This window comes from Erpetoichthys calabaricus, chromosome 3 (genome assembly GCF_900747795.2).
Source record: "Erpetoichthys calabaricus chromosome 3, fErpCal1.3, whole genome shotgun sequence".
Classification (NCBI taxonomy): domain Eukaryota; kingdom Metazoa; phylum Chordata; class Cladistia; order Polypteriformes; family Polypteridae; genus Erpetoichthys; species Erpetoichthys calabaricus.
The window spans coordinates 300,620,082-300,629,188 of NC_041396.2; positions in this window are offsets into that span (position 1 = coordinate 300,620,082).

Below are 9,107 nucleotides of genomic sequence, written 5' to 3' on the forward strand. Positions count from 1 at the left end.
CCAACAGGGCTGAGCCGACCAATACCAAGTCCCAAATACTGTACCTTGTGGGACTTTGAGGGGACGTTACACCCCAGGGGGATGCCAAATAGCAATTTGGGGAAGATAGCACCCTTCATAGGTCATCTCACCATGTCCTTCCTTTACGGAGGTGTCCCAGTTGGGTAATGGTGCCGGCCACCATCCGTCACACTATCTATCTATCTATCTATCTATCTATCATTTATATAGTGCCTTTCATTCACTATATCTATTTATCTATCATTCATTTATATAGTGACTTTCATTCACTCTATCTATCTATCTATATGGTGCCTTTCATTCTATCTATCTATCTATCTATCTATCTATCTATCTATCTATCTATCTATCTATCTATCTATCTATCTATCATTTACATAGTACCTTTCATTCACTCTATCTATCTATTATATAGTGCCTTTCATATCTATCTGTCTATCTATCTATCATTTATATAGTGCCTTTCATTCACTTTATCTATTTATCTGTCATTCATATATATAGTGCCTTTCATTAACTCTATCTATCTATCTATCTATCTATCTATCTATCTATCTATCTATCTATCTATCTATCTATCTATCTATCTATCTATATGGTGCCTTTCATTCTATCTATCTATCTATCTATCTATCTATCTATCTATCTATCTATCTATCATATAGTGCCTTTCATATCTATCTATTATATAGTGCCTTTCATATCTATCTATCTATCTATCTATCTATCTATCTATCTATCTATCTATCTATCTATCTATCTATCTATAGTGCCTTTCATTCATTCTATCTATCTATAATATAGTGCCTTTCATATCTATCTATCTGTCTATCTATCTATCATTTATATAGTGCCTTTCATTCACTTTATCTATTTATCTATCATTCATATATATAGTGCCTTTCATTCACTCTATCTATCTATCTATCTATCTATCTATCTATCTATCTATCATTTATATAGTGCCTTTCATTCACTCTATCTATCTATCTATCTATCTATCTATCTATCTATCTATCTATCTATCTATCTATCTATCTATCGTGATGGTGACCAGGCATGGGCTGGAGTTCCGGATAGGATGATTAAAGGTCCCATACATGGCCAGGATGCCAGTTTAATGGAAGGACAGTTGCACTGACCATTTCATCCCTCAACACAATAGCTGGCAGTCCTCCTGAACTACGGTGCCTGCATGGATACCCGTGGGGCAGGCTGGGAAATATAGTCCACTAGCACAACCTGCCATGTTCCATGGGTGCCGCTAAGAGGAGCTGCAGGGACAAATCATCCCACATAAAGAAACCTCTGCCTGACCCGGAGGTACTTCCTACTTGTGGTAGACTCACACTGGACATGCTCCCTTGGTCTGGCTTTAAAAGAAGCTGCCCAACCTCACCCAGGTGAGTCAGAGCCTGGTGGATCTAGTGCTCCAGTGATGGCTGCACATCTTTCACTTCTGTGGTGGAATATACTCTACAATTAATAACATTTGATTGTGAAAGTATTCATTTTCTGAACATTTTATTCTGTTGTAAATTTAATTTTAAATCGATACATTTTCCTAGTTTTGTGGTCTGCCTGCTGCTATAAGAGATGCCTCTTCGGTCTCAGCTTTTACATCCCAGCTGAAGACTCACAACTTCAGTTTAGCACACCCTGACTAGAGCTGCTGATTAACTGTACAGACTGCATCTCTGCTGTCAGTCATTAGCACTAAAACATAAGGAACATGACAGTTAGAATTTGTTACTCACCCTCCTCTCCTGTTCTGTTTCTCTTCTCGGTACTCAAATGTGCCACTTGGTGCCCACTGCCCAACTGCCAAGTTGTTCTGCATTCCATCTCTGATGGAGGATAGCAGAAATCGTCGGGTAGAGGGGTCCTTTCATCAGATTGGCCTGACTCAGCTGTTGATTGGCCAACAGGGGGAGGCAGCTTGATGGCCGAGGTCTCCAGGACTCTCTGAACAAATCCAATTCCTATTATGGGATATCATCTACTGTTGGATTCTGCTCTGTACTTGTAATATTTCTATTGCACTATGAGGTTCTGTTCTGTGTATTGTTTTGTATTGACCCCCTTTCTTTTTGACACCCACTGCACACCCAACGTACCTGGAAAAGGGGGTCTCTTGTTGAACTGCCTTTTCTGAGGTTTCTTCCATTTTTATTTTTTTAGGAGTTTTTCCTTGTCTTCTTAGACAGCCAAGGCTGGGGGGCTGTCAAGAGGCAGGGCCTGTTGAAGCCCATTGTAGCCCTCTTTGTTTGATTTTAGGCTACACAAGAATAAATTGGATTGGATTGGATTGTAAAAGACCCCCAGATGCCCTTCTAGCACACTGTGGTGGAATGAGGCTGAAAGTGTTCCAAGAGAGCGCCTCCTGGAGGGCATTTATGACCAATTTTAGCACCTCCCCCCCACCCCCATCTTCTTTTCCTCAACAGCTTGAAGTGTTTCCAGGGTTCAACCCCGGTGATGAAGCAGACTTTCTTGATTAGGTTTTCTGCGCCTTTTGAGCTGAAGTTGCGTACCCAGGAGACACACAGGCTACTATGGACTAGTAGAACATTTCCAGCAGCTGCGCACATCAGAAGACCTGAGAGTCTCCTCAGGAAGTCCGGTCCAGTCTGACCCTTCTTGTGTTGTCACGCAAGTCCAGTTTGCTGTTCATATGGACCCCCCCAGGTACTTGTAGCTCTGCACTACTTCCACGTTCCTCCCTCTGAATGGTGGGTCGTCTCAGAGGCTTTTTTTGGCATGCCGGACATCCACCAGCAGCTCTTTTGTCTCGCTGATCTTGATCTGCAGGTTATTCTCCTGCCCCACAAGACAAAGCCATCCACAATTTTCCTGTACTTTGACTCAACTCCATTTTTAATGAAGCCTGTGATGTGAGGAGTCATCTGAGAATTCCTTTAGATGGCCAGTGCTGGTGGTCTGGTGGTGGGATTTCTAGTTGTGGTGAGAGATCTTTGGCCAAAATTCACAGAATGATGTTAACTTGGTATGGAAAATGGCAGGACTGCCTTGAAAGGTTAAGAATGGGAAGAAGAGGTGGATTAGCAGATAATTTGGAACCTGTTAGATCATCACAGAGGGGCTTGAATAGCAGACAGGGTGGGCAGATTTGTGGCAGATGAAATGTAATGTCAGTAAATGTAAAGAATTACAAATAGGAAGGAAAAATGTGAGGTATGAATACACAATGGGCGGTCGGAAAATCGAGAGTCCACCTTATGAGAAGAATTTAGGAGTCATAGTGGACTCTAAGCTATCGACTTCCCGACAGTGTTCAGAAGCCATGAAGAAGGCTAACAGAATGTCAGGTTATATAGCGCCTTGATGTGTGCAGTACAAGTCACAGGAGGTTCTGCTCAAGCTTTATAATACACTGGTGAGGCCTCATCTGGAGCCCTATGGTCAGATTATGACTCCATAAAGACACAGCAGCACAAGAGGGAGTCCAGAGAAGAGCGACGAGGTTGATTGAGGGCTACAGGGGGTGAGTTATGAAGATTAAAAGAGCTGAGCCTTTACAGTGATGAAGAGGAGACCTGACTGAAGTGTGCAAAATGATGAAGGGAATTAGTGCAGTGGATCAGACGGTGACTTTAAAATGAGGTCATCAAGAACACGGGGACACCGTTGGAAACTTGTGAAGAGGAAATTTCACACAAATATTAGGAAGTTTCTCCTCACACATAGAATGATAGACACTTGGAATGAGTGACCAAGTAGTGTGGTGGACAGGAGGACTGCAGTGACATTCATCACTCAACTTGATGTTATTTTAGAAGAATTAAGTGGATAAGACTGGGGAGCTTGGTGGGCTGAATGGCCTGTTCTTGTGTAGAGTGTTCTAATGTTCTAATAGCATGTCAGGTTATATAGCGCCTTGATGTGTGGAGTACAAGTCACAGGAGGTTCTGCTCAAGCTTTATAAACACACTGGTGAGGCCTCATCTGGAGTCCTGTGGTCAGTTTATGACTCCATAGAGACACAGCAGCACAAGAAAAGGTCCAGAGACAAGCGACGAGGCTGATTGAGGGCTACAGGGGGTGAGTTATGAAGATTTAAAGAGCTGAGCCTTTACAGTGATGAGGAGGAGACCTGACTGAAGTGTTCAAAATGAGGAAGGGAATTAGTGCAGTGGATCAGACGCTGACTTTAAAATGAGGTCATCAAGAACACGGGGACACAGATGGAAACTTGTGAAGGGGTGAATATTAAACAAATATTAGGAAGTTTTTCATTACACAAAGAACGACAGACACTTGGAATAAGAGACCAAGTAGTGTGGTGGACAGTTGGACTTTAGGGACTTTCAAAACTCGACTTGATGTTATGTTGGACGAGTTAAGTGGACAGGACTGGCGAGCTTTGTTGAGCTGAATGGCCCGTTCTCGTCCAGATTGTTCTAATGTTCTAATTAAATTGACCACATGTGGACTCCAGATATCTTGACGATGAGAGGCACCTAAACCAAATTTCAAGTGTCACAGCAAAAGTTCTGAAAACTTCTGTCCGTGGGATATTTCAGCTTTTTGTAGTAAATTTGTAAAAACCGCTAACGTCCTGTTTCTGCTTTGTCTTGGATGGTTGGTGACCAAGCAGAGAGGCCAGATTGCGTTGGTTTGGACATGTGCAGAGGAGAGATGCTGGGTATACTGGGAGAAGGGTGCTAAGGATAGAGCTGCCAGGGAAGAGGAGAAGAGGAAGGCCTAAGAGAAGGTGCTGAGAGAGGACATGCAGGTGGTGGATTTAAGCACTTTGAGCTACTTTTTGTATGAATATTGTTGTTGTTGTTGGATTCCGGGGTCTCGGTTGTTGTTTGATGAGGGAAAAAAAATAAACTTAAAAGATTTAATCACAAGGCTGTACCTGCAACATATCAACAGGTGAAAAAGTGAAGGGGTCTGAACACCTTCTGAAGGCACTTTGGACCTTTAAGGGTTAATGTGACACCGGAGATACTGCCGTGAAGGCTCCTTATGTTACTCACAGAAGATACACCACAAGAATTGAAAGATACGTGCCCGTCATCTTAAACCCTTAGGATGTCTTCATGTGCTGAGCCAATCTTGTGTCCTACTGGTCCTTTGGGCCTGACTCTATGTCCCCCTTCTTTAGGTGCCCTGGACATCGCAGCTGTCACCTAAACGCACTGGTGAGGCCTCATCTGGAGTCCTGGGTGCAGTTTATGACACCATAAAGGACATAACAGCACTTGAGGAAGTCCAGAGAAGAGCGACGAGGCTGATTGAGGGCTACAGGGGGTGAGTTATGAAGATTCAAAGAGCTGAGCCTTTATAGTGATGAAGAGGAGACCTGACTGACGTGTGCAAAATGATGAAGAGGATCAGTGCAGTGGATCAGACGGTGACTTTAAAATGAGTTCATCAAGAACACGAGGACACCACTGGAAACTTGTGAAGGGGAAATGTCACACAAATTTTAGGAAGTGTTTCTACACACAGAGAGCTGCAGACACGTGGAGTGAGTGACCAGGTAGTGTGGTGGACAGTTGGACTTCAGGGGCCTTCAACATGCAACTTGATGTTATTTTAGAAGAATGAAGTGGACAATACTAGCGAGCTTTGTTGGGCTGAATGGCCCGTTCTCATCTCGATTGTTCTATAGTTCTAAAGAGGAAGCGTAACCAATGACACCCGAGCTGGTTGACCATCGACATCGTGCAAATACTTTCGTCAGAAACGACCGGCGGATAATGTGGTCCGCTGCACATCTGGATACCAGCAGTGGATCTTGGGGTCTCCTAACAGCTCACCGATCTGCACAAAGCCAGCAAATTGTCCCTCTTAAGAAAGGGAGCTAAAGTTCGGCCCGTACGTCACATTCATCACTTATGAGGTGTCACACGTTTGTCACATCTACGCACGTTCTGATGACGGCCCGGTGACTCGTGTTATTGTGCGCCCGAGTCGCCATGTGGCAGGTTCATGTGACGGTGCGGATTGGCCCCACACTACCTGGTCCTTCCTGGAGCCCCTTTGAACCCGCCATCGTCGATAACCAGGCCAACGAGGGGACACAGCCACACAGCAAAGGGGTGGGCACATAAAGCGATGAAGTGATTTTGTTACAAACAATCCAGAAGTGTTCAACACTGCAGAAATCGTCAATCAATCCATAAAAACGGGGAGTGTCGGCGAGTTAAAAAAATCAGAATTAAAAATGAGAGTGAAACCAGCAGCCAGCGGGGGTCCGCCATGGTCTGGTAGACAACTCCAGCTTCATCTCCTCAGCTCTGCCAGCGGTTGTGGTTCCACCTTGAGTGGCGTCAGCCCGGACCTCTGGGGTACGCTTGTCCTCCCGTCATCCTACTTGCACCCCTCAGACCCCTGGGATGGGACACCACCTCGGTTGCACCCGCACCTCTAGAATACTCAATGGGGATGATCCGACCCCCCCAAGGCACCAATCCTTTACTCTTTTGCGGTGCCAACGACGGCGCTGCCTACCCCCTCCATGCGCTGCCTGGTCCTGTCTCTCCCATGATGCTCTCCTTCTGCTCTTTTGTTCTTCTGCCTTTGCCCATCCCCTGCACGGGGCTCCTTTATCCTCTAGTTGGGTACGGGTGCGAGGAGCTGCTCCCTCCGTGACATCATTGGGGTGCCTGATTGGTCCGCCCGACCACCTCCCCCCCTGGCGTTTATGTGGTGCAGTCAGCCGGCTCTCCAATCAAACGCACCTACCCACATACTTGCACCCGATTGGCTCCTGCAATTATTGATTTAAAATTGGCCACTAATCTCCTAGCCACCCAACACCACACGGCATTTCCCAGTTTCTCCAGAATGTTGCGTACAGAGGTTTGGCTTCTTTCTCGTTTTCTTTTCATAAATCTCGATGTTTGCAGGAAAAAGTTGCATACCGCACATTTCAGGTCCCTGCAAGTTTTCTAAATCTCACCCCCTAACCCCCCGTGCAGAGTCGTTTTAGTGTGGATGAGACGTGAAAAACGGAGATTAGCTTTTATAAAATGCACTTTCAGCTTAAAGGGCTTTGGGTGACGGTAATGAGCCCACCCGACCAGGGGATGGCGCTGTGGACTGACGTCTTCCCTTCTTCAGAGCGGAAGATTGACAGCCACTCCATCTGTGATGTCCACCAGGACCCGCCCCTTCCTGCCTCATGACCCCCGTAACCCGGAAATCGGCCATCTTGACGCCTTTCAAACGCTCCGGTAGTTGTTATTGCTTTTAACTTTCCAATTATTATTTGGGGTCACCGAGGGGGGTCTCCACCTCCTTATTGTTGTTTGTGTCCCGTTTGCACTGTGCTGCTATCTACCAACTTTTACTTTAATTTTTGGCCATACAAGCCACTCATAAATCACTGATGGACCCCCTTCAAACACTTACAGCGTTTTGGTGTATGTTGTATATCGGGGGGGGGGGGGGGGGGCTATCGATTACTGGACACCAATTTCAATGGCAGGAGAAACACTGGGTAAAATGGGCTGGCCAAAGACCCCCTCCGAAGCTCCAAATTGTTCCGTTTGCCCCTCACAGGTTGCGACTTTTGAATGTCATTTCGCTAAGGTCTCGCTGTCTGTTGCCCCAAAATGGACCCCTTCAGGTCTTTCTGTCACATCAACCCTCCGACATTTCTCATCACTTCCCCCCCACCCCCAAATCTTTGGGAGGCACTGAGGACGCTGGCAAGAAGTGTGGGGGTCTGGCGTGTGGTCCAGCTGTCAGGCTATTCACAGGCCCGGCACCTCCTCAATCTTCATCAACTTCAGTGCCCAGCTGTCAAGGAGATTTACAGGTGCAACATCTCGCCTGCCGAAAAATCGCCCAGCCCCGCGTGTGTGTGCGACAGATAGGCTCGAGTCCTCCCCGAGTAGCCCTGCCTCGTTGTGCGCAAAGACGACAAAGCTGTCCGTCATCCGCAATGCAGGACCCGCCATCGCCTGCCTGCGTCACTAAGAGCTGTCTACAACGGGGCCCATTGCGGCGCGCTAATGACAGCCATTTCTCTACGAGATTGATTATTAATTAGCTCAACGACCCGTGCCTGACGTGCGAGGGGGAAGCTAAGCGATCTGCTCTCTTCAGACCTGCCATCAAGGTGAGCTGTGGCTTCTCGTGTCTGTCTTCCCCCAAAACAGACTGCTGGCTAAATTGGCCTTGGAACCCCTCAGTCCTGCAGCCCCGAGGAAGATGAGCAAGAAAATGAGGAAGAATCGCTCTTGACCAGCAGGTGTCTGTCCCACACTGGGACCTGAAGGCAAACCCACCGCATCCGCCCGTCCACTGGGCCGACCCCCCGCATGAGGACCTCAACCCAGCATGTTACTACAAGTGGGCCCTCGCCACTCGGCACCACCTTCAACTTCCAGTCTTTGGTACATTCAAACCAACGGAGCGCCATATCAGGAGCAGCCTTGGCACTGCAGTGTATCTGTTGATGAAGAAATCAAAAAATAAATAAAAATAAACTCATAAAATGACGATGTACTCGTATAACGTGAATATGCTGTTCAGATGACTTGTATGGGTGGTCTTACTTATCTTTATGAAGGTCAGCCAGTTCGTCACGTTTAGTAGGAGACGACATCAGCACATCTTAATGATTACATAGACAGATAGATAGATATGAAAGGCACTATATGATAGAGATAGATAGATAGATAGATAGATATGTAAGGCACCATATGATACATAGATATGACAGGCACTACATAATTATTAGATAGATAGATATGAAAGTCACTATATGATAGATAGAAAGATAGATATAAAAGTCACTATATGATAGATATGAAAGTCACTATATAATTATTAGATAGATATCAAAGTCACTATGTGATAGATAGATAGATAGATAGATAGATAGATAGATAGATAGATAGATAGATAGATATGTAAGGCATTATATAATTATTAGATAGATAGATATGAAAGTCACTATATGATAGAGATAGATAAATAGATATGAAAGTCACTATATGATAGACTAGCAAAATACCCGCACTTCGCAGCGGAGAAGTAGTGTGTTAAAGAGGTTATGAAAAAGTAAAGGAAACATTTTAAAAATAACGTAACATGATTGT